The 27263-nt window shown below is 45.6% G+C and overlaps 1 long non-coding RNA gene across 1 annotated transcript in view; it reads left to right on the top strand.

The window, feature by feature from the left end:
- The window catches only part of LOC119567093, a 244613-nt gene that overhangs the window by 196319 nt on the left and 21031 nt on the right, over positions 1-27263 (top strand). The window contains exon 8 of the long non-coding RNA XR_005226813.2: positions 14116-14238. This is a non-coding gene — a long non-coding RNA (uncharacterized LOC119567093). The remainder of the gene's footprint in view (positions 1-14115; positions 14239-27263) is intronic.

The raw sequence follows: 27263 nt of genomic DNA on the forward strand, positions 1-27263 counted from the left end.
GATAAGAGACCGGAAATGCAGCATTTCTTGAAAATATATTATACAATCACAACTGAATCACAATTCCTTTTCTTTCTTCTTTCTCAGTTGCTGTATGTCAGAAATGTAGGTTTAGAGGTTATGGGCCAAATTCCTCTCCTGTGTAAATACACTGACTTCGGTTGTTCATTAGACCTGAGAGGTCTGATTGTAGATTCACCAAAGTCTCATTCAGGAGTAACTCCATTGAAGTCAAGATCATGCAAATGGTATAAATAAAACAGCACCTGGCCTAATATGCCTCAGCCATACAAAAAGGAAGTGAAAACGGGAACTTCTTGACCACTGTTCTGAGATAGTTGCTGAAGTAGTGTTATATTTGCAGTACTTATAAGCTGCGGCCAAGTTGTGCGACATTCTTAAAAGCAAGGACTTTTATAGAATTCTTTTAATTAGTGGTATTTGCTTTCAGATTTTGAAAAGTATATTTATACAGAGCCAACAGCATGATGGGTGCTTTCCAGATCAAAATGAAGGCAGGCCCTTATCCTGAAGAGTTTCCATTATAAACAGGTGGATAGATGAGGGACAGGGAGAGGAAGCAACAAATACAAGTGACCAGGCAGTGATACTAAGCATATGTCTTGTTAGTTACATAATTGTTTGGGAAACAGTAGGATTAATAGGCCTTGTGCAGGAAGTTGGCGGGCCTGGCAATCTGGGTGGGGGTTTTAATAAAAAAAAAATTTTTTTTTTACTTGTTTCCTCTAAGCTTATGAAAACTGTTTAATTTTAACTGAAATGGACTAACATCACGAAATTGAACTGTGCACCAACATTGGGCGGACCTGTATTAAACAGTGTGACAGTAGGTGACAGCCTTTGCCCTTGCGAACTGAAGCACAGCATCACAGAGATCTGAAGACTAGCCAGTGGCATTTTCAAGCTATAGCAGCAAGCAATGTCCATCTCTCACCGGCCATCTGCCGTCAAAGATGTGTTTTAATGAGCCAGAGCTTCAAAAAGCTGTGCTCACCACTCGCAACTGTGACTGGTAGCATGAGCAGAATCCTCAAAGCTATTCACACATTAGGAAAAGTGTCCTTCAGCTCTGCATCATGAATGACTGGAAGAGCTTGGAGTGCTTCCTGTGCTGCAGAATGTAATGGATGGTGTCCAATCTGACAGAGAGATCTTTATCATTGACATCCACACATTCCCCATTTGTCAGCATCGGGTGAAGGTCCATACAATTGTTCAAGAGTGTTTTCCTGTCTGCCAGCAGCTTACTAAGATCATACAACACTCCTCCCCCCACCCCACCGCGCCCCGGTTTTTTCATGGTGCTTCATGTGTCCAAACCTTTCTTTGATGGACGCTCGAACACTGTCAACGAGCAAGCAAAAAAACTCTGAAGTTTTCTTCCAAGCTTTCCATCACCTCATCTCTGCCCTCGTAACCAAACTGTCTCTGCTTCTGATGAATACAAGTTTCCTTGAAGACAGGCTCAACTCCTACATTTCCTGCCATTTCTTTGGCAGCAATGTTCTATTTTCCCCTTTGTCACTAACAACAAAAACAGCACTCCTGTTAGGGGGCTTATTCCTTCACCCACTTACTTCCCTAGTCCTTCTCTCATGAACAGAGAGCAACAATACCTGAAGCCCAAAGGTGCAAACAATTCGATGTTTATTGGGGTGAACTTCCAGCAAGCATGATTCCAGTTTCCTTCCTTAGTGTCCCCCTTCCCAGCTCTGATACCACAGAGCCTTACCTGTGTCCCTTTTCCCATTCCCTCCCTTAGCAAAACATGATTCCAATTTGCCCACCCCCATTCCCTGTTCCCATTCCCCACCCCCCTTACTTCCTGATTGACTGCAGACTATATAGTAAAACCTGAGTTCTGCTTAGCTATACCTTAACCAATCATTTTCCTGAAATTTAACTAACCAATCCTAACATATGGCCTGAATATCTATATCCTAACAACTTCGAGCCTGGTGCCCCCCAAGCCCGGCACCCCAGCTGGTCGCCTGGGTCACCTGCCCTTAAATCCGGCCCTGCTTAAACACTGAGGGGGAAGAAGATGGAGCTGTAGCACAAAAAGTAACCAAAAGGAGGGTTTAAGATGATGTAACCTCCCTTGGTTGGCTTGAGCTCATAGAACTTAACTCTATAGTGATCCACTGCCACTCCTGCAAATATAACATGCAGTATTTAGTTTGCATGATATTATCCAAAACATCCACCTGTAGAGTGAGGGAAGAACAGGAATTGAAAAAATAACTTGTGAATCATCAGTCTCCCAAAGGAGATGGAGTGATAGAAATCAGGCCAACTTACTCAATGGATGTGCTGAAAGACAAGACCTGCAAAAGAAAGAGAGGACACATGTTCCACGACTTGGAGACGCCAAGTAGCTCCGTGTGATCATAACAAGCCTTCCCAACATGCCAGATAAAACTGAAGTGCTGGAAGTGATCCCAAAAATTAATAATTTTTCATAGACCGTGAAGCGTTTTTTATTTTTCAAAGTTGATTTTGCACAGATCTGAACCGACAATTACCGTGTTCCTTTAACTCTCAATTTCCGGGCACTTGCTAGTTTATTGTGTGAGACACAACCTTAGCTGGGAGACTTCCTGTAATTAACTATAGCGGTAGAACATCTTAGATTTATAAAGATCATGCCAATAAAAGCATAAGCACAATAACAGTCAACACAATCTAGGGTTCAGCATCCTTTTAGGCTGAAATATAAGGTAGAGATCCAGTCCTGATGGTCCAGAAATGGTCTCACATATTAAGCTCCCTTTTTGCTTGTATAGAATATACATGTTTTCTTCTGGTTTCATATACAGATTTCAAAGCTCATAGCCTAAAATTATTTGTTCCCTATTAAATCATCATATATCTAACAGCTGTCCAATTGAATTTGAGATATACAGCAATGAACCATTTTAATTCATGTTTGTTCCACTCAGTTCCCACAATCTGTACCCATAGACACAGCCTTTTCTGCCACATCCAGACCCTAGACCACAAAATAGATTGTCACTTACGCTTAGGGTGATCAGACAGTAAACGTGAAAAATTGGAACGGGGGTAGGGGGTAATAGGAGCCTATATAAGAAAAAGACCCAAAAATCGGGACTGTCCCTATAAAATCAGGACATCTGGTCGCCCTACTTATGCCCCTCTACACAGCCAAATCTGTTATGTCAGGAACTGTTATAAAGAGAGCTGGTTGAGAAAAGGGACATTTTTGTGGAAAAAAAAATTGAAATCTTTTTTTATCAGTTCTTGTTCTAACACAGTCATCCAATGTACAACCAAAAATAGTTTGGTCCGATGTACATAAGCAAGACCAAACTGAGTTACAGTACATTAGGTGGAAAGGGATTAAAATGTTATATCAATCTTGTGGGCATGATAGATTCATCTGTGTACATAGGCCCTTACACCTCACTTTGGTCTAGGGTGACCAGATGTCCCGATTTTATAGGGACAGTCCCGATTTTTGGGTCTTTTTCTTATACAGGGTCCTATTCCCCCCAGCCCCTGTTCCAATTTTTCACATTTGCTGTCTGGTCACCCTACTTTAGTCTACCTCCTCTCAGGCCATATCCTTTGGCCCAAGTAAGAGCTGCAGAAGGGCCCTGTTCATAACAGAAGTGCTGTGGTTCTACTTCACAGAGCCAGAACCAGCATCCACATCCTCTCTGCACCATAAAATTATGACACATAGAAGCCCCAGTTTGCAGAAGCTTTTGGAGGGAACTATTACTACTCAGATTCACCAGCCAAACTCCTTTGCAGAGGGGGAACAAAACAAAGGTCAAGGGTATTGCAAAATCCTTCCTCCCTGCCTCCGGTTCTTACTGACTTCCCTTGTATGCCCTCTATTTATGTGGGCTGTACACTGGAGAGAAGGCTAAGATCTTAGAGGGGGAGACACTGTAATGTCCCACTGAAGACCGTCAGACAGCGCTTTCCAAAATACCCGAGAGGGAGTGTCACTTTCACTATCTCAACATAAAGTTGGACCTTATTATGAAGCAATAAAGTTACAACAGGTAATATACAGTGATGTTTCCCCTGTAACTGCAATAGTACATGTGCATTGAACAATAATGCTGCGGGCTAGCTGGAATCTTGAGCTCCCGAGTAAAAAAAAAGAATTAATACAGTTTCAGTGTTGCCTTTCTGAGATCATGTCACTTGTTGTCTACGCTGACAGCGCTTTTCCCTGAGGAATGGAGTGGCTCAGGGAGTCAGCATGACCTGGTCTTTTCAAGAAAAGTAAGGCCAATTTTCCTTAGTGTTAATAGACCATATACAGCCATTACTCCTTCATGTTTTATGAATGCTAAAGTTATTGTAGCCCCCAAAAGGTAGTGGTCTCCCTGGTTTGTTGCTTCTCAAATGATCTCTGACACCTTTCCTTTGGGACCAATGGGCCCTGGGTTCCTGATAACTGGTGCGTCCACTCTGTGGCTGCGTATACCAATAATTTATCCCAGAGGTCACAGGAATGTTAATCAACTAAGGGTATGTCTACACTACAAAATTAGGTCGAATTTATAGAAGTCGGTTTTTTAGAAATCATTTTTATATATTCGAGTGTGTGTCCCCCCACAGAAAATGCTTGAAGTGCATTAAGTGCATTAACTCGGCGGAGTGCTTCCACAGTACCGAGGCAAGTGTCGACTTCCGGAGTGTTGCACTGTGGGTAGCTATCCCACAGTTCCTGCAGCCTCCGCTGCCCATTGGAATTCTGGGTTGAGATCCCAATGCCTGATGGGGCTAAAACATTGTTGCAGGTGGTTCTGGGTACATATCGTGAGGCCCCCGTTCCCTCCCTCCCTTCGTGAAAGCAGCAGCAGACAATCATTTCGTGCCTTTTTTCTTGAGTTACCTGTGCAGACGCCATACCACGGCAAGCATGGAGCCCGCTCAGGTAACTGTCACTGTATGTCTCCTGGGTGCTGGCAGACGTGGTACTGCATTGCTACACAGCAGCAGCAACCCATTGCCTTGTGGCAGCAGACGGTCCAGTAGGACTGGTAGCCATCATCGTCATGTCCGAGGTGCTCCTGGTCGCCTCTGTGAGGTCAATCAGGAGCGCCTGGGCAGACATGGGCGCAGGGACTAAATTTGGAGTGACTTGACCAGATCATTCTCTTTAGTCCTGCAGTCAGTCCTATTGAACCATCTTATGGTGAGCAGGCAGGAGATATGGATTGCTAGCAGTCCCATTGTACCATCTTCTGCCAGGCAGGCAAGAGATGAGGATGGCTAGCAGTCCTGTTGTACCATCTTCTGCCGAGCAGCCATGAGATGTGGATGGCTTGCAGTCCTTCTGCACCGTCTGCTGCCAGCCAAAGATGTAAAAGATAGATGGAGTGGATCAAAACAAGAAATAGACCAGATTTGTTTTGTACTCATTTGCCTGCCCCCTCCCCTGTCTAGGGGACTCATTCCTCTAGGTCACACTGCAGTCACTCACAGAGAAGGTGCAGCGAGGTAAATCTAGCCATGTATCAATCAGAGGCCAGACCAACCTGCTTGTTCCAATAAGAACAATTACTTAGGTGCACCATTTCTTATTGGAACCCTCCATGAAGTCCTGCCTGAAATACTCCTTGATGTAAAGTCACCCCCTTTGTTGATTTTAATTCCCTGTAAGCCAACCCTGTAAGCCATGTCGTCAGTCGCCCCTCCCTCTGGCAGAGCAACCGCAGACAATCGTTCCGCGCCTTTTTTCTGTGCAGACGCCATACCAAGGCAAGCATGGAGGCCGCTCAGCTCGCTTTGGCAATTAGGAGCACATTAAACACCACACGCATTATCCAGCAGTATATGCAGCACCAGAACCTGGCAGAGCGATACCGGGCGAGGAGGCGACGTCAGCGCGGTCACATGAGTGATCAGGACATGGACACAGATTTCTCTGAAAGCATGGGCCCTGCCAATGCATGCATCATGGTGCTAATGGGGCAGGTTCATGCTGTGGAACGCCGATTTTGGGCTCAGGAAACAAGCACAAACTGGTGGGACCGCATAGTGTTGCAGGTCTGGGACGATTCCCAGTGGTTGTGAAACTTTCGCATGCGTAAGGGCACTTTCATGGAACTTTGTGACTTGCTTTCCCCTGCCCTGAAGCGCATGAATACCAAGATGAGAGCGGCCCTCACAGTTGAGAAGCGAGTGGCGATAGCCCTGTGGAAGCTTGCAACGCCAGACAGCTACCGGTCAGTCGGGAATCAATTTGGAGTGGGCAAATCTACTGTGGGGGCTGCTGTGATGCAAGTAGCCCACGCAATCAAAGATCTGCTGATATCAAGGGTAGTGACCCTGGGAAATGTGCAGGTCATAGTGGACGGCTTTGCTGCAATGGGATTCCCTAACTGTGGTGGGGCCATAGACGGAACCCATATCCCTATCTTGGCACCGGAGCACCAAGCCGGTGAGTACATAAACCACAAGGGGTACTTTTCAATAGTGCTGTAAGTTCTGGTGGATCACAAGGGACGTTTCACCAACATCAACGTGGGATGGCCGGGAAAGGTACATGATGCTCGCATCTTCAGGAACTCTGGTCTGTTTCAAAAGCTGCAGGAAGGGACTTTATTCCCAGACCAGAAAATAACCGTTGGGGATGTTGAAATGCCTATAGTTATCCTTGGGGACCCAGCCTACCCCTTAATGCCATGGCTCATGAAGCCGTACACAGGCAGCCTGGACAGTAGTCAGGAGCTATTCAAATACAGGCTGAGCAAGTGCAGAATGGTGGTAGAATGTGCATTTGGACGTTTAAAGGCACGCTGGCACAGTTTACTGACTCGCTTAGACCTCAGCGAAACCAATATTCCCACTGTTATTACTGCTTGCTGTGCGCTCCACAATATCTGTGACAGTAAGGGGGAGACGTTTATGGTGGGGTGGGAGGTTGAGGCAAATCGTCTGGCTGCTGGTTACGTGGTTAGAAGAGCACAGGAGGGCGCGGTACGCATCAGAGAAGCTTTGAAAACCAGTTTCCTGACTGGACAGGCTACGGTGTGAAAGTTCTGTTTGTTTCTCCTTGATGAAACCCCCCGCCCCTTGGTTCACTCTACTTCCCTGTAAGCTAACCACCCTCCCCTCCTCCCTTCGATCACCGCTTGCAGAGGCAATAAAGTCATTGTTGCTTCACATTCATGCATTCTTTATTCATTCATCACACAAATAGAGGGATGACTACCAAGGTAGCCCAGGATGGGTGGTGGAGGAGGGAAGGAAAATGCCACACAGCACTTTAAAAGTTTACAACTTTAAAATTTATTGAATGCCAGCCTTCTGTTTTTTGGGCAATCCTCTGTGGTGGAGTGGCTGTTTGGCCGGAGGCCCCCCACCGCGTTCTTGGGCATCTGGGTGAGGAGGCTATGGAACTTGGGGAGGAGGGTCGTTGGTTACACAGGGGATGTAGCGGCAGTCTGTGCTCTAGCTGCCTTTGCTGCAGTTCAGCCATACACTGGAGCATATTGGTTTGATCCTTCAGCAGCCTCAGCATTGAATCCTGCCTCCTCTCATCATACTGCCGCCACATTTAAGCTTCAGCCCTGTCTTCAGCCCGCCACTTAATCTTTTCAACCTGCCACTTACTCTCTTCAGCCCGCCACCTCTCCTCCTGGTCATTTTGTGCTTTCCTGCACTCTGACATTATTTGGCTCCACGCATTCGTCTGTGCTCTGTCAGTGTGGGAGGACAGCATGAGCTCAGAGAACATTTCATCACGAGTACGTTTTTTTTTTCTTTCTAATCTTCACTAGCCTCTGGGAAGGAGAAGATCCTGTGATCATTGAAACACATGCAGCTGGTGGAGAAAAAAAAAGGGACAGCGGTATTTAAAAAGACACATTTTATAAAACAATGGCTACACTCTTTCAGGGTAAACCTTGCTGTTAATATTACATACATAGCACATGTGCTTTCGTTACAAGGTCACATTTTGCCTCCCCCCACCGCGTGGCTACCCCCTCAACCCTCCCTCTTCCCCATGGTTAATAGCGGGGAACATTTCTGTTCAGCCACAGGCAAACAGCCCAGCAGGAACGGGCACCTCTCAGTGTCCCTTAAGCAAAGCACCCTATTTCAACCAGGTGACCATGAATGATATCTCACTCTCCTGAGGATAACACAGAGAGATAAAGAACGGATGTTGTTTGAACGCCAGCAAACATACGCTGCAATGCTTTGTTCTACAATGATTCCCGAGTACGTGCTACTGGCCTGGAGTGGTAAAGTGTCCTACCATGGTAGATGGAATAAGGCTGCCCTCCCCAGAAACCTTTTGCAAAGGCTTTGGGAGTACATCCAGGAGAGCCGCGAATGCCAGGGCAAATTAATCCTTTCACATGCTTGCTTTTAAACCATGTATAGTATTTTGAAAGGTACACTCACCAGAGGTCCCTTCTCCGCCTGCCGGGTCCAGGAGGCAGCCTTGGGTGGGTTCAGGGGGTACTGGCTCCAGGTCCAGGGTGAGAAACGGTTCCTGCCTGTTGGGAAAAATGGTTTCTCCGCTTGCTTGCTGTGAGCTATCTACAACCTCATCATCATCATCATCATCTTCTTCGTCCCCAAAACCTGCTTCCGTGTTGCCACCATCTCCATTGAAGGAGTCAAACAACATGGCTGGGGTAGTGGTGGCTGAACCCCCTAAAATGGCATGCAGCTCATCATAGAAGCAGCACGTTTGGGGCTCTGACCAGGAGCGGCCGTTCGCCTCTCTGGTTTTCTGGTAGGCTTGCCTCAGCTCCTTAAGTTTCACGCGGCACTGCTTTGGGTCCCTGTTATGGCCTCTGTCCTTCATGCCCTGGGAGATTTTGACAAAGGTTTTGGCATTTCGAAAACTGGAACGGAGTTCTGATAGCACGGATTCCTCTCCCCATACAGCGATCAGATCCCGTACCTCCCGTTCGGTCCATGCTGGAGCTCTTTTGCGATTCTGGGACTCCATCATGGTCACCTCTGCTGATGAGCTCTGCATGGTCACCTGCAGCTTGCCACGCTGGCCAAACAGGAAATGAGATTCAAAAGTTTGCGGTTCTTTTCCTGTCTACCTGACCAGTGCATCTGAGCTGAGAGTGCTGTCCAGAGCAGTCACAATGGAGCACTCTGGGATAGCTCCCGGAGGCCAATACCGTCGAATTGTGTCCACAGTACCCCAAATTCGACCCGGCAAGGCCGATTTAAGCGCTAATCCACTTGTCAGGGGTGGAGTAAGGAAATCGATTTTAAAAGCCCTTTAAGTCAAAAAAAAGGGCTTCATCGTGTGGATGGGTGCAGGTTTACATTGATTTAACACTGCTAAATTCGACCTAAAGTCCTAGTGTAGACCAGGGCTAAGATTGTAAATCAAACCCACATAAGAATAATAAGCATTTATTTCCAAAAACAGGAAAAGGGGTAACTAAGGAAGGGGAGGGGAAGAGGAGAAACACTTAGGGATGGTGACTAAACAGATCAGATATCTGGGTGTGCAGCTGTCAGTGGTGATGGCCACCACCTTGTGCAAAGTCCTAGTTCGAGGGGCCTGGGTCAGTCCTTGGCCTGAGCCGTAGTGACTTAAATCAAATCAACAAAAGATGGAGTCCATAAACATAACATTGAGTCAGCAAGCCCTTGCCCTCCAGAGCTTTCATCTTCCGCTCCCATCCCGTGTACTCCGGAAAGTTCCAAGTCTCTCAGAGACAATCTGGTGCTAGTTCCCCTGGCCATCTGGCAACGAGCTGTTGCTCCATTGAAGTCCCAAGCTCTTCTGCGCCCTCGTCTTCTTTCTCATTCTTTATACTCAGGCTTGCTCTCATCAGCTACAGCAGCTGAGGATGTCTCTTTTCAGAGCTGACATTTCTCACAGCTGAGCCCACTTGAGGGTGGTTGCTGTGTAGAGGCAGGGAGGGTTCTAAACCCCTTCCTACCTGTGTTTTGTGGAGGGGTTGTAGACCACTTCACAGCAATTTATATCAAAGTCAATAGACATAGAGCTTGCAGGTCTGAGTGGAGAATTTGATTTAATTGGAGGCAGAAATGCTGAGGAAGGATGGTCCAGTGTTTAGAGCAGTAGGCTGAGATGCGAAGAACCTCATTTCTATTCCCTGCTGAGCCACAGACTTTCCTTGTGACTTTAGCCAGACCTTAGCCTATGTGACCTTAGTCAAGTCACTTAGTCTCCACTCCTGGCTCCAGTTGTGGTTCCAGCCTCAGCCCCCTTACCCCTGTCCACATCCCCCCACCCTCCCGGAGCCACAGCCTGGTCCTGGCCACACCTCTGGGGAGAGGGAGCATGGACAGAGGTAAGAGGGGTGTGAAGTAAAAAGTTTGGGGACCACTGGCTTTCAGTCCCCCGTCCCCCCACACAAACACACACTGTAAAAAGTGTTCCAGCACCACTGCATTGGGCTGAAAATTAGACATACTTTTGCAGATGACATGGGCACACAAATGGGCTACACAATTCTAGATTACATACACAGGGGCATCAGCAAACAGGGAAGTAATAGTACCATTCTATAAGTTTCTTGGGCAAAAACACCTAGAATATTGTATTAAATTCTGGACACAACATTACCATAGTTTCACAGAGTTTAACGCCAGAAGGGACCGAATCTGACCACCTGTATATCATAGACCTTAACATACCTCCAAGTGACTCCTGTATTGAGCCAATTTAACTTATGCTTGGCTAAAGCATATCTTCCAGAAAGGCAGCCTGTCATGATTTGAGGTTGGAGAATTCTGCCACTTCCTTTGGTACTTTGTTCCAATGGCTAATTGCCCTCACTGTTAGAAATTTGTGCCTGATCTCTAATTTGTATTTGGCTTTGGCTTCCAGCCATTGGTTCTTGTTCTGCCTTTTTCTGCTAGATTAAAGATCCCTTTAGTGCCCTGTATTTTCTCCTCCCAGGGTACTTATACACTGTCACCAAGTCACCTCTCAACCACCTTTTTGATAAGCTAAACAGATTGCGCTCTTGAAGGGTCTCACAAGGAAGCGTTTTTTCCAGCCCTCAAATCATTTGGGGGGCTTCTCTCTGCACCCTCGCCAACTTTTCAACATCCTTTATAAATGTGGATATCAAACTGTACTCAATATTCTAATATCTCACCGATGCCCTATCAAGAGGTAAAATCACTTCCCTATTCCCACTGATTGGTCCCCTGAAGGATATTGACAAATTGAAGGGAGTTCAAGTAACAAAAATATCAGCGGGCTGGAGTGATGTCATGAGAAGGAAGTATTATGGCCCCAGTTCAGCAAAACATTTAAGCATGTCCTTAGTTATAAATACATGCAGAAGTCAATCCCCATCCAACAAAGCACTTAGGTTACAGTTAAACATGTTTCGTTGCTTTGCTGATTCAGGCAACGAGAGCCACATAAATGGAACTTGACTAAGAAATGGCTATAGAGGGAAGGGAAAATAACAGGTGACAAATAATTGGAGGTTGTTAACACCAGCAATGGAGAGTAATCCAATTCATGTGATATATTAAGTTAGATCTAGTGGTAAGGGGGTGACATTAAGAAAAGGACAATTGAGGCTGAACATCAGGAAGAACTTCCCAACAGCAAGATGTTTCAGGCTGTGGAATAGTTTCCCATGGTAAGTAGCGGACCTATGTGTGTATGTATTTCAATGGTATATCCTTGGCTCACAGGGTCTCTAAAAGGACTGCAGACTGTTTTGATGGCAGCAGATGCAACCTTAGGAAACATCCCAAAGTTTCAATTTTGCTAATGCTTCCAATTTTAACATTTTGCTCTCCAGAACCAGAGCAATTGTCCCCATAAATCCCTTTATCATTACGCTATATTGACAGGCTGCGATTGGCAATGTATTTAGCCTTCTAAACCGAAACAAAAATTAGTCTTGCAAAAGTCCTGTACTGCCTGTGGTTTGGCAAGTTGCCAATAAGCTGACACTGCTCATTTAGGTCTATATTTGCATCTGGCGCCTGAGGAGGTGGGCTGGGCACTGGAGACACACAGAGGGATACTTCCCCTGAGGCCATGGAGCAGAGGTGGAGTCATTCTGCAGGAGCTGCTTCAGCCATTATGCTGCAGAAACCACCTCCACCCTAATATTTCTCCTCTGTGAAAGAATAGGTGGACCTACATAACAGCAAATTCTCCAGATCTGACCTGCTTTTGCCTGGCCCCCATTTACCTCCTGCACGGTGGTGCACAAGGAGCCATCACAGGGCTGAGAATCACAAAACAAAGTTGGCTAATACCCATGCCTAGTTCAGTGTATTTCCTTCTTTTTAACCATGACGGCTTGTTTCTCATCCACCCTTTGTCCTATATCTGTTATCTGCCTAAGAATACCTTTGCATTCTTTAGAGTTATAAAAGCACTAGAGAAAACACTTATTAGCAAACAGGTTGTTATGTGCTGTCATGGGAAAAGAATGTCCACCGTATGAACCTTCAAATGTGGAGTGTTAAGTGGTAAAATATAATCAAGGAGATAGCAACAGCAATTCCTAAGATGGACATCGTATGAATTCTGGGTTGACAAGAAATTGTAAAGAGACAAGGTGGGTGAGGTAATAGCTTTTATTGGACCAACTTCTGTTGATGAGAGAGACAAGCTTTGAAGCTTACAGATTTGAAGAAGAGCTCTGTGTAAGCTCAAAAGCTTGTCTCTTTCACCAACAGAAGCTGGTCCAATAAAAGATATCACCTCACCCACCTTGTCTCTCTAATTCTCTAGGACCAACACAGCTACTGTTCGGGGAGATTTTGGCAAACCAGTAAAGTGCCTAAACCACTATCGCTTGTTGCTAACAGTAGTCAAGTTAGCAGGCCATACTGAACCATTCTTGCTTATTGCTAAAAGTAGGACTATATGCAGAGGTCTCAGCATAACCAAGACAGGAGGGGAGGAGCTTTTGGGTGCCATAGATGGGGCAGCTTGACCCCGCGCCCTTCCTGCTAAGCATGTTGAAATTGCTGATGCACGTATTTTAGAAAAACAAGATATCTGTCTATACGTGCCCCTGGGAATATTTATCAGGGCCCAAAGGCATGGACACTCTGAAAGAAAAAAAAATCTCTGGTTAATTGGCAATCATAAGGTGTTTGTCCTTTTAACCCTGCTTGCTTAGCAAGTTTTGTTTAAGGGATATGTCATTGTATTACTAATGTGTAAATAAGGGGGGAAAGTTTGAGGTAATTGGACTTCTCAGGAGGGGCTCTTCAGGGACACTCCCTCCCGACGCATCTTGGTCCCCACTGGCAGACGGAAGCCTGGCCAGCAGAAGTCTGTTACGGTGCCACTCGAAAGCCACGCTCAGCTTCGGTAATTATTGAGGGTTGGGGGTGTTTTACTAATCTGTTGTGGACGTGTGTAAGTGCTTGAGACTAAGTAAAGTTTAGCTTTAAGTGAAAGCACTCTTGTGTTGTCCTGTTTGTGCCAGCCATCTATCGGTCGGACGGCCGTGTCTCCCCTGATTTATTTCCTAACACCACCTCGCACAGAGTAAACTTTACCAAGAGTTTGGGTTAAAAGAACCCCGGTTAACACTACAACATCACAGCAAACAAGAAATTGTAAGTCATATAAAACTACGGAAGTCTCTGATTATCCTTTTGCAATGGATCCAATCTAGCTTAAATACAGTGATTAGTGAAAGAATTGCTCAATGAGAATGTAATGATTGGTGTATGTTGCCAAAGTTGCATGGGGTTGTAAGGACTCCACTCTGTGGTCACAGAGACTTTGTGGTTGGCAAGTGTATCATGCAGACCCTACAGTCAACAGCAGTGATAGGACTCAGAAGGACTTTCAGCTTCAAAAACATAGACAATTTACTAATTGAGCTAAAAGAGAGTGGTTAATTAACCTGTGTTCATCGTATTATAGCTTACACGGTCAGTAGGCCAGTGCCTAGAATGTGATATGATCACACATACTCGAGCAGATCTTCTATTCTCTCCAGCCAAGGGCACTAATGCACACTTGTCATTACATCACAGGTTGTAGCCAACAGCATCCTATTACAGTCAATGAAAGTCCTGTGGCTAAAATGTTGTGCAACACTTACAATTTTGCTCCTGTTTATACACTTTTTTTTTTTTTTCTGTGGCAAGGTCCTGTATTGCTGCTTCTGGAGACTGAAGCCTTCTGTCCACAGAAGAGATACATCTCAGACTGCAGCAGTCCAAGCTTCCTCAATCTGCTCCCTCTGTGTATGCTTCAGCCCTGACCTGGAGGTGAGAAGGAAGCTCATTTTCTGTGTCCACTGCCTTCTGGTTTCTCTGCCAACAAGGGTGCCATTTATGATGAAGGTTTGTTGTTGTGGACACCGGTCCACTTTCAGTTGCATTGACATCACCTGTTCATTTCACAGAGGCCGCTGAACAGCCATCAGGTGGCAGCACCTATCTTTCACCACTGACCTGACCTTGTCTGCTCGGCAAAGTGTGCGAGAGCAGTGCGATTTGTAAAGCAATCTAACATGTTGCACGCAACATTAACTTGGGCAAGGTACCTTTTAGAGCAGTGATACTCAGACTGTGGCTTGCAAGCTGCAAGGGGCTCTTTAATCTGTCTCCTGCAGCTCTTTGCAGCACAGGATATTAAAACACAGTGCGATTTAATTATTAACCAATCAGGATGCTTTTACTATGTTATTAACCAATTAAGTTACGAACTTGCTCAAGTTATTATCTTATTTGTTCTGAGAATAATATATAATATATATAAACTAAATATTTCCCTGTCATACTGTTGAAATATGTAAATATGTAAATGTAAATATAGTATATGAAACAATGAATTCACACTTCGGTGGCACTTTTGGGTAATGTTGATCGCTAATTTGGCTCCTGAACTACTGAGGTGTGAGTGTCACTGTTTTAGAGTATGTCTGCACTGTAATAGCAAATCCATGGCACAGCCCTGGCTGACCCCCGTCATCTGCCTCAGCCTCAAGGGGCTCAGGCTGCAGGACTATGAATTGCAATGTAGACATTTGGGCTGGAGCTGGAGCCTGGAATCTGGGACCATGGGTGAAGAGACGCAGGGGTGCTGGAATAATTTGTATAGTAGGGTGCTGAGAGCCATTGAACCAAACTAGAAACCCTGCATATGATGGAAACCACTTCAAGCCAGGTGGTATGGAAGCACCCCCAGCACTCCTACTTCCAGCACCTATGGAGGGAGGGTCTCAGAGTCCAGGCTTCAGCCTCAGCCCAAGCATCTGCACTGCTATTTGTAGTCCTGCAGCCCAAACCCTGCAAACCCAAGTCAGCTGACCCAGGATCTGAGACTCAGTGCCAATAGGTTTTTTATCACAGTGCAGATGTACTCTTAGAGTGTGCCAGCAGGGTCTACACAGGGCACATTAGTGCACTTTACAAATCACACTCATCTAGTGTGCTTTGCCAGTGCTGCGTAGACAACACCCAGCTTTCAACTGGTGACTTAGTGATGAAGAGTTCTCCACCTGCTCTCTGTCCTTTGAGCCATCCTGTCCCCTAGCTGTTTTAACTCCTTGTTTCTCCAAGGGAAGCTGAGAAGATCACCTCCCTGTAGATACACCTAAGGTCTTGGCTTTTAAACTGTTATAAATGCATCCAGAAAGACCACCTTTCCAATACAGAAGTTCATCAAGCATTCCAGAAGAAAATGCTATTTCTACATATGCTGATTCAGCACAGCTGGGGACATGAAGCAGCAGGCCTTTGTTTTTGATTATGAAAGACTATTATGCTCCATATTGTGTTCAGGTGGGCCTGGTGCAAGTTCCTGTGTCAGGAAAATTCCTTTAATTTGAAGGAATTGTGTTGTAATGTTCAATATTTCCTGTTTTGAAGTTGTAAAAATAACATGCGATACAATCAACTTCCAATTCCTCAAATCCTACAAAAACTCATCATGTGTAAGTAGTTGCACAGTATAAAGAATCTGAGTCAGAAAAAACAATAACCACATCATAAGTATTGGCAGCTTTTTCAAAACTTTTCAGAGCATTAGATAGCAGCAGTCATAGGCTAAAGAGCAGTTTAAAAGGCCTGACCCAAATCCCAAGGATATCTTCATTCTGCACCTGATTGAAAGCCCACTGAAATCAACAGAAAAGCTTTGTTAGGCTTTGGCATAGGCCCTTAATGAGAACTACATTTCAGATTCATTTTCTAAATCAAATCGTACAAGCCGTATAGATAATAGGAGAGGACAGAATGCTCTGAAGCAGACAATCACACGCTGAAGGCAAAGAAAGAGAGAGAAAGAAAGAAACAAAGAAAGGTCTCCATTTGTTTACAAGCAATATGTTCTACTGGATTTCACATGTACGTGTTTCAATACATTAATCACTGCGGGCCTGTTGTCCTATTGATATTCTGATGAATTAAGGCTATAAGACTAGCTAGGGCTAGGGCTCAAGCGTGCAAACCCTCCACTTGTTTGTCAAACCACCCTGCAACATCCTTCCGCTCCTGTTAATCAAAGATCTTAGCTTTAAGTAGAGATACAAGGTGGATACTGGTAGCGAAGAAAGCACCTTCAGTATAAAACTGATACTGGAAGTCAGCATATTTGAATCTCACATTGAAATAAACAGCATACTTAGAGGTGTTATCAGTCACCATGTTTTCTTTTTCTTTTTAAGTTTTTTTAAAAACTAATATAAACTAAACTAAAATAAAAATTAAACTAATGCAATATTAAGGTTGAGAGTTTAAATGCACAAAACACAAGAAATTCAAAGTGATCATTCCCACGATGTTTATAACCCACCCATTTTATAGATTTGTTTTGATCACAGATCTATCTTATAAAGCTATAACTTTGAATGCCCTAACTTTTGCGCATTTTAATTCAGGGGTGGGCAAACTTTTTGGCCCGAGGGCCACATCTGGGAATAGAAATTGTATGGCGGGCCATGAATGCTCACAAAATTTCAGTTGGGGTGCGGGAAGGAGTGAGGACTCTGGCTGGGGATGTGGGCTCCGGGGTGGGGCCAGAAATGAGGTGTTCAGGGTTTGGGAGGGGACTCCGGGCTGGGGCAGGGGAGTGGGGTGCTAGGGGAGGGGGAGGGCTCCAGCTAGGGGTGCGGACTCTGGAGTGGGGCTGGGGATGAGGAGTTTGGGGTGTAGGAGGGTGCTCTGGGCTGGGACTGAGGGGTTTGGAGGGTGGGAGGGGGATCAGGGCTGGGGTTGTGGTGCGGGAAGGGGTGCAGGCTCCGGCTGGGGATGAGGGGTTTGGGGTGCAGGAGGGTGCTCTGGGCTGGGACCAAGGGGTTCGGAGGCCAGGAGAGGGATCAGGACTGGGACAGGGGGTTGGGGTGCGGGGGGAGGCTCAGGGGTGCAGGCTCAGGGCAGCGCTTACCTCAAGCGGCTCCCGGAAGCAGCGGCATGTCCCTTCTCCGGCTCCTATGCGGAGGCGTGGCCAAGTGGCTCTGCACACTGCCCCGTCCACAGGCACCACCCCTGCAGCTCCCATTGGCTGAGATTCCCAGCCAGTGGGAGCTGCAGGAGCAGCACTTGGGGCGGGGCAGCGTGCAGAGGGGAGGCCTCTGGCTGCCCCACGCATAGGAGCTAGAGGGGGGCCATGCCGCTGCCTCCAGGAGCTGCGTGGAGCGGCCCCCAACCCTGCTCCCCGGCTGGAGCGCCAAACCCCACTCCCCAGCGGCAGCTCAAGGGCTGGATTAAAATAGGCGATGGGCCATAGTTTGCCCACCCCTGTTTTAATTCTTAACCACATCATTGCCTGAACTTATTTTCCTGTTTAGTTCTGGGGAAAGATTGAATGCTTATTCATCGATGCTCTGTTATTTCCAAATGCCACCATTCACTTTGGCTACAAACACACATTGGTGTCTGATTTCAGATAATTCACTTATTTTGGACTAGCATTAATTTCAATTAAGTTTTGATCAATTGGCAGAAAACTTCAGATGATCAATGAGTTTCCATCAGCATGGATGAAAGCTTATGGCCAACCAGCTCTAAAGTTTGAGTGAGGCAAGAGATCCCACCATGTGGACTATGTTTTCAAGTGTCTTAAGAGGACACTCAGAGCAGCTCAGGCTTTTACAGTCTGAGGAAATGAAAGCAAGTTAAACTGTTAAAAATTCGATCAACAGCTACAATTTGAATATAGTGAGGCAAGTTCTGCTCTGTTACACCAGTGTAATTCAGTGCTTACATTGGTGTAACTAAGGGTATGTCTACACTACGAAATTGGGTCGAATTTATAGAAGTCAGTTTTGTAGAAAGCGTTTTTATACAGCTGATTGTGTGTGTCCCCACACAAATGCTCTAAGTGCATGTAGTCGGCGGTGTGCTTCCACAGTACCGAGTCAACCATCGACTTCCGGAGTGTTGCACTGTGGGTGGCTATCCCACAGTTCCCGCAGTCTCCGCTGCCCATTTGAATTCTGGGTAGAAATCCCAGTGCCTGATGGGGCTAAAACATTGTCACGGGTGGTTCTGGGTATATATCGTCAGGCCCCCGTTCCCTCCCTCCCTCCGTGAAAGCAAGGGCAGACAATCGTTTTTCGCCTTTTTTCTTGAGTTACCTGTGCAGATGCCATACCACGGCAAGCATGGAGCCCGCTCAGCTAACCATCACCGTATGTCTCCTGGGTGCTGGCAGACGTGGTACTGCATTGCTACACAGCAGAAGTTTATTGCCTTTTGGCAGCAGACAATATGACTGGTAGCCTTCATCGACGTAGTCCTGGGTGCTCTTTTAAACAGGCGCCTGGGCAAACATGGGAGTGACTCAGCCAGGTCATTTCCCTTGTTTCGTCTCGTGGCGATTGAGTCCTACCGGCAGTCCACTGTCTTTTAACTTCTAGCTAGCAGAAGATGATGGCTAGTTGTCATACTGCACTGTCTTCTGCCAAGCACCCAGGTGTTGACGATGGCTAGCAGTTGTACTGCACAGTCTGCTGCCAGCAGGATGTATAAAGATAGATGAAGTGGCTCAAAACAAGAAATAGACCAGATTTGTTTTGTATTCATTTTCTCCTCCCTCCCTCCCTCCCTCCCTCTGTGAAATCAACAGCCTGCTAAACCCAGTTTTGAGTTCTAACCTTGAGGTTTTGAGTTCTATCCTTGAGGGGGCCATTCAGTTTCTCGCAAAGCCACCCCCTTTGTTGATTTTAATTCCCTGTAAGCCAACCCTGTAAGCCATGTTGTCGGTCACCCCTCCCTCCGTCAGGGCAACGGCAGACAATCATTCCACGCCTTTTTTCTGTGCAGACGCCATACCACGGCAAGCATGGAGCCCGCTCAGATCACTTTGGCTATTAGGAGCACATTAAACACCACATGCATTATCCAGCAGTATATGCAGCACCAGAAACTGGCAAAGCGATACCGGGCGAGTAGGCAACGTTAGCGCGGTGACGTGAGTGATGAGGACAGGGACACAAACTTCTCTCAAAGCACGGGCCTTGGCAATGTGGGCATCATGCTGCTAATGGGGCAGGTTCATGCTGTGGAACCCGATTCTGTGCTCGGGAAACAAGCACAGACTGGTGGGACCGCATAGCGTTGCAGGTCTGGGACGATTCCCAGTGGTTGCGAAACTTTCGCATGCGTAAGGGCTCTTTCATGGAACTTTGTGACTTGCTTTCCCCTGCCCTGAGGCGCAAGAATACCAAGATGAGAGCAGTCCTCACAGTTGAGAAGCGAGTGGCGATAGCCCTGTGGAAGCTTGCAACGCCAGACAGCTACCAGTCAGTCGGGAATCAATTTGGAGTGGGCAAATCTACTGTGGGGGCTGCTGTGATGCAAGTAGCCCACGCAATCAAAGATCTGCTGATATCAAGGGTAGTGACCCTGGGAAATGTGCAGGTCATAGTGGATGGCTATGCTGCAATGGGATTCCCTAACTGTGGTGGGGCCATAGACGGAACCCATATCCCTATCTTGGCACCGGAGCACCAAGCCGGCAAGTACATAAACCACAAGGGGTACTTTTCAATAGTGCTGTAAGTTCTGGTGGATCACAAGGGACGTTTCACCAACATCAACGTGGGATGGCCGGGAAAGGTACATGACGCTCGCATCTTCAGGAACTCTGGTCTGTTTCAAAAGCTGCAGGAAGGGACTTTATTCCCAGACCAGAAAATAACCATTGGGGATGTTGAAATGGCTATAGTTATCCTTGGGGACCCAGCCTACCCCTTAATGCCGTGGCTCATGAAGGCATACACAGGCAGCCTGGACAGTAGTCAGGAGCTGTTCAACTACAGGCTGAGCAAGTGCAGAATGGTGGTAGAATGTGCATTTGGACATTTAAAGGCATGCTGGCGCAGTTTACTGACTTGCTTAGACCTTGGCGAAACCAATATTCCCACTGTTATTACTGCTTGGTGTGCGTTCCACAATATCTGTGACAGTAAGGGGGAGACGTTTATGGCGGGGTGGGAGGTTGAGGCAAATCGCCTGGCTGCTGGTTACGCACAGCCAGACACCAGGGCGGTTAGAAGAGCACAGGAGGGCACGGTGCACATCAGAGAAGCTTTGAAAACCAGTTTCCTGACTGGACAGGCTACGGTGTGAAAGTTCTGTTTGTTTCTCCTTGATGAAACCCCCCGCCCCTTGGTTCGCTCTACTTCCCTGTAAGCTAACCACCCTCCTCTCCTCCCTTCGATCACCACTTGCAGAGGCAATAAAGTCATTGTTGCTTCACATTCATGCATTCTTTATTCATTCATCACACAAATAGGGGGATAACTGCCAAGGTAGCCCAGGAGGGGTGGTGGAGGAGAGAAGCACCAGGAGGGGTGGTGGAGGCGGGAAGGACAAGGCCACACAGCACTTTAAAAGTTTAAAACTTTAAAACTTATTGAATGCCAGCCTTCTGTTGCTTGGGCAGTCCTCTGGGGTGGAGTGGCTGGGTGGCCGGAGGCCCCCGCATCGCGTTCTTGGGCATCTGGGTGAGGAGGATATGGAACTTGGGGAGGAGGGCGGTTGGTTACACAGGGGCTGTAGCGGCGGTCTGTGCTCCTGCTGCCTTTCCTGCAGCTCAGCCATATGCTGGAGCATATTGGTTTGATCCTCCAGCAGCCTCAGCATTGAATCCTGCTTCCTCTCGTCATGCCGCCGCCACCTTTCAGCTTCAGCTCTCTCTTCAGCCTGCCACTTACTCTCTTCAGCCTGCCACCTCTCCTCCCGGTCATTTGTGCTTTCCTGCACTCTGACATTGTCTGCCTCCACGCATTCATCTGTGCTCTGTCAGTGTGGGAGGACAGCATGAGCTCAGAGAACATTTCATCACGAGTGCATTTTTTTCGCCTTCTAATCTTCTCTAGCCTCTGGGAAGGAGAAGATCCTGTGATCCTTGAAACAAATGCAGCCGGTGGAGTTAAAAAAAAGGGACAGTGGTATTTAAAAAGACACATTTTCTAGAACAATGGGTACACTCTTTCAGGGTAAACCTTGCTGTTAACATTACATACATAGCACATGTGCTTTCGTTAAAAGGTTGCATTTTGCCTCCCCCCACCGCGTGGCTAGCCCCTCCACCCTCCCTCCTCCCCGTGGCTAACAGTGGGGAACATTTCTGTTGAGCCACAGGCAAACAGCCCAGCAGGAACGGGCACCTCTCAGTGTCCCCTTAAGCAAAGCACCCTATTTCAACCAGGTGACCATGAATGATATCTCACTCTCCTGAGGATAACACAGAGAGATAAAGAACGGATGTTGTTTGAACGCCAGCAAACATACGCTGCAATGCTTTGTTCTACAATGATTCCCGAGTACGTGCTACTGGCCTGGAGTGGTAAAGTGTCCTACCATGGTGGATGGAATAAGGCTGCCCTCCCCAGAAACCTTTTGCAAAGGCTTTGGGAGTATATCCAGGAGAGCCACGAATGCCAGGGCAAATTAATCATTAAACATGCTTGCTTTTAAACCATGTATAGTATTTTGAAAGGTACACTCACCAGAGATCCCTTCTCCACCTGCGGGTCTGGGAGGCAGCCTTGGGTGGGTTCAGGGGGTACTGGCTCCAGGTCCAGGGTGAGAAACAGTTCCTGGCTGTCGGGAAAAATGGTTTCTCCGCTTGCTTGCTGTGAGCTATCTACAACCTCATCATCATCATCTTCCTCGTCCCCAAAACCTGTTTCCGTGTTGCCTCCATCTCCATTGAAGAAGTCAAACAACAGGGCTGGGGTAGTGGTGGCTGAACGCCCTAAAATGGCATGCAGCTCATCATAGAAGTGGCATGTTTGGGTTTTGGACCCGGAGCGGCCGTTCGCCTCTCTGGTTTTCTGGTAGGCTTGCCTCAGCTCCTTAAGTTTCACACGGCACTGCTTCAGGTCCCTATTATGGACTCTGTCCTTCATGCCCTGGGAGATTTTGACAAAGGTTTTGGCATTTCAAAAACTGGAACGGAGTTCTGATAGCACGGATTCCTCTCCCCATACAGCGATCAGATCCCGTACCTCCCGTTCGGTCCATGCTGGAGCTCTTTTGCAATTCTGGGACTCCATCATGGTCACCTCTGCTGATGAGCTCTACATGGTCACCTGCAGCTTGCCACTCTGGCCAAACAGGAAATTGAAATTCAAAAGTTTGCGGTTCTTTTCCTGTCTACCTGGCCAGTGCATTTGAGTTGAGAGTCCTGTCCAGAGCGGTCACAATGGAGCACTGTGGGATAGTTCCCGGAGGCCAATACCGTCTGATTGCATCCACAGTACCCCAAATTCAACCCAGCAAGGCCGATTTCAGCGCTAATACCCTTGTCGGGGGTGGAGTAAGGAAATCGATTTTAAGAGCCCTTTAAGTCGAAAAAAAGGGCTTCGTCGTGTGGACGGATGCAGGGTTAAATCAATTGAACGCTGCTAAATTCGACCTCAACTCCTAGTGTAGACCAGGGCTGAGAACCTAATTTGGCCCACTATGTGAGTGTCAAATTATTTTTGCAGTTTTTATATTGGTTTCCTTTTAATGCCTTATCTCTCTCCCACTAGAGACAGGCAAACAGCATAGGGTTCATTTAGTGTTGGTGACGAACTGAAGTCTCCATTGTCCCTTTGCAGTGATTAGCACCTACGGACTTTTGAGAGCCCATGGCACTTGTCAAAAATTTTGGGAGAGGATGGAGGGCATTCTAGAAACAGTATCCTCCTCAGTGCTTCTCATGAGGCAGTGTTCGTGATGGGTTGCTCTAGCACTACAAGTCTATCAAAGTATTGTAGCGCAGTTATTTGATATTATTAGAAGTTGTAGAAGTCATTATGGACAACCTATTAATATGGGGAGAGACCGTTGCACAGCATGGTGAAAGGGTTCACAACATGTTAACAATACAAAGAAAAGGAAGTAAAGCAAACTACCAAACTGGGCTGGAAGACATCACTTCTATGGGGCACATACTCAATGAACACTGTCTTCAGGCCAACCCAAAAAGGAAGAAGCCATTTTTCAGATGGAATCCCCATAAGACACAGTAACACTTAAGCAATCCATTGTTATGATCACATATATGTGTAAATTCACCCAAACTTGTCAAAGACAAGTGCTCCACTCCCACTGCTTCCTGGAAGTCAGTTGGTACTGGGTTTAGTCCAAGTGCAGTTTCCAGGAATTAAAACATTGATTGCCACAAAAGTGCCCCTCCTGAAGTATTTTGATATAGACAACCCTGTTAATCTCACCATCGATGCACAGTCATAGAATTACACACACATGGTCTAGACAGACACTTGACTTTCCTCCTTCCCAGCCTTACCCAGTCTGAACAACCTGCTTCTTGCCCTACATTCTTTCCCTAGGCCTCTCTCTTCTCTGGCCAGCCATCCTCAATGTTTACACCTCTACTTTTTGCGGCTGGCACCCTTGTCTCTAGTATGACCTTCTCAGTGCTGCTCACCCACCTGGTCCACAGTCCCAGAGTCCTCCACAAGGCAGTCTGGTACTGTATTCAGTACACCTGTCAAGCACACCCGAACATTTACCTTGGATGGTCCTAGAGAATGTGCTGCAGTGCATGCAGAAACCACGTTTTCTTTCTAAGCACCGCTTGGGGCAGGATGCTTTCCAGCCCCAAATGGGTTCTCCCCCAAAGCCAGAACAGCCAGTATACCCCATCACACCTCCTCTTCATGTATTCTTTTAAACAAACCTGGATACTTCCATGTCTCTGATTTCCCAATGTCTGACAAGGGTAGGGCTATAGATGGAAATAAACTAGTGTAGGTTCAACCTGCATAAGATAAAATGATGTTAACAGGCAGGAAAAGCAACTAGATTGGAATAAGCCGGGGTGTGAGTGCCCTTTCCATTGGAATGGTACTGTGTGTCTAACCTTTGCCAGTTGAGTATGCAGCCTTGGGTCGATCTATTACTGCTCCTGAGTTACAAGGTAACAGCTGTGGCAAATAGTGCCATTTGCACTATCAATTTGCCTAGGGGCTGCTCCTGCCTGGTAAATCTCAGCACATAGTTATAATTATATGGTTCTGGTTTCAAGTCTAGAGTACTGCAGTGCACTCTTTGGGAACATCTTTGAAAAACACCTGGAAGTTTTAGCGAGCAAAGAATGCACCATTTCTGGAGTGATGGAAGCCATTGTGTGCACACAACACCAGCACTCTGTGCTCCATACTGACTACCTATTTGCTCCTGTTTTTTGTTCAAGATGTCAGTTATCATCCATAAACATTTCTAAAATGGGAGAACATGGACTGTGAAATTTTAAATGTCATGCTAAAATAGGTCATTTGAACAAAGCCTAATAAATTAGACAATATACACAAAGAAAACATATAGCTAATTTCCAAACACACACACGGTTACAGCTGGTGTGGAAGAACTGTTAGATATAGACAAATTTTATGTATATCAGTGACTTGATTTCCTACTTAGGTCAGCTGAAATCAAAGTCAGTGAAAAAGATGAACTGATCTTCCTCACAGTATGAATATAATTATTATAACGGACTCCTCTAATTTTTAGGCAACTTAACTTAGACATGTAGTTTGTGGCAGATCATTCTTTGGCCCTTGCCAAATATAGTAATAAGAACTAAACGACACACCAGAATTCAGTGTGAACCAAGTCACTTCTGCATTATCAGTTTTAAGATCTAGCGAGCACGCATATTTATCTTTCAGTTCAATGGCATCATCTTAGAAGCTCATGAAATTATTCCAGGAAATATACATGTCAAAACCATTTTGTTGTCAAAAAGGTGCTTATTTTTGTGATACTGCTAACATTTTCTTTCTGAAAACCAATTTAAATTAATTACTTCTGGGATTTTTTAATTCTTGAAGGTGATGAAAGAGAAATGTCATGAGAATAAAAAGTTTTCTCATGCACACACAAGTTGTTACATTAACCAATTTGTTTTCCATCTCTCAGAAAAATAAAAATGATGTGCAAGCACCTTATCAGAAAATTTTAGTCTAAAAAAACGAACATCATAAGAGCACTGCATGCTCTGTAAAGTTGGTAGAAAAAAATTCATATGCCTTTTTGATCATTTATTTTTAGAAAAATCATAATGCATAAATGTTAAATATGTTATAAAATAATTTTAAACAAGTGATAAAATGAAAATATTGTGTATGAATCTTTTTCTCCAGTGTTAAAATGTTTCTTAAAAGCAAGGAAATTTCTAAAAAAAAAATCTCATTTAAGTAAACTTACATAAATACTATATAGACAATAGTTCCACCAATGCAGCCTCTAAAAAAAAGACCCCTCCCCCCTTATAAAGGGGTTCACCAACACAGACACTCATAACAATGTGCATTCTTATAGAAATTAAACCATTCTGAAACAACATACTGAAAAAATTATTCTGAAACCTAAATTGACCGGTGTGACAGCTAGTGTTTTTCAAAATATTTACATTTTAAATTTGTCTAATATGTATTGTGAAATTATTAGTATAATTTTTTCTCTAAAAGACTACCCTGGCTCATTCAATTACTTTAAGTTAGCATTCATCTGTAGTTTTCACAGGATTATAAACAGTGTATGTGGTGTCTTATGTAAAAATGAGTGTTTTTATATTCTGCAAATTGTATTGACATATGACATTTTTATGTATATGGGTTATTTTTAGAACTTTTTAAATAGTCCTTGATGCAACTGTTGCATGAAATGTAAACTCATGGTTTGATTGTGGGTCAGAGTTAAGGCTGTTGCGAGTGTTTTCATTTTTATTTCTGTTACTTGTATTGTGATGCTAATTGAGTTATTTAATTAAATATCTTTCTTGGAGTCATTACTTTAGTTTTCCGTTTTGTTTGACTGACCAGTTCTGCAAAGCTATCTGCCAATATAGACTCCCCTATGCCTAGGTGGAGACCCATTAAAGGAATTGTTGGAAGTGTAACTGAACATTTCTTGCCCATTTACTAGGTGAAGATAACTCACTTTCAGTTCCCAACAGTTAAATTTTCTTCTGGTCCTGGCATTGTTGAAAGCGATGCTCTGTTTCTGCCAACCCTCATCCACATAATATATAATCTAGTTATAGCTTATTTATTTTTGCTGCTGAGTGGTGACCATTTTCAGCTATAAGTTTAATTAACCGCGTGGACGCTTTGAGCTTTTGGAATGGATACTCTTTATTATTTAAATCCAAATAAATGTACATCAGTCAGCAAAAAGCAAAAGATGAACTCCCTAAGCATCCTGGGAGAGCCCTAGCACTCGGTCCCACTCACGGCCTTTTCATGCTTGCTACCCTTATGTTTGGACTGCTTCCCTAAGGATTCAAGTGGCTCCTGGCTTGAACCCAGTGATCTGTCCCTGACTTTACAAAACGGTTGCAAGACCCTCCAAAGTGGTTCCTCCTGCTGTCTCCAACTCCCTGTAATCTAATATAAGAGACAAGAGGTAGGAAGCCTGTAGCTTCTAAACCCTATTCCCACCCTGCCATAGAGCTGTTCTGTTATATAGCAGAGTTCAAATACGCAGACAAACCTTTGCAAGTTTTGGTTTCTCCATTATTGTTTCAGGGCAGCCTGATGACCCCATATGCTGAGTCTGGTTCCCTCCATGTTTGCATGTTGTCAGCATGGATGTGCTTAGGATGCCATTTCACCTCGCCACTTGCAAGTGCTAAGCCGTCAATATTGCAAACAGCTCTCCAAGACTACACAGTCAGTGTGGTTTAGCCTTTCCTGCCTTCTTACCATATTGCTAACTGGCTTTCCTCAGTAAGGCAGCAGATGGATCTAGCCCATATCTCCAGGTTGCAAGCCACTCAAATAGCTAGATCTGTTGGAAAAGGTCACCTTGAATGTGTCTACTCC

Source organism: Chelonia mydas, chromosome 9 (genome assembly GCF_015237465.2).
Source record: "Chelonia mydas isolate rCheMyd1 chromosome 9, rCheMyd1.pri.v2, whole genome shotgun sequence".
Classification (NCBI taxonomy): Eukaryota; Metazoa; Chordata; order Testudines; family Cheloniidae; genus Chelonia; species Chelonia mydas.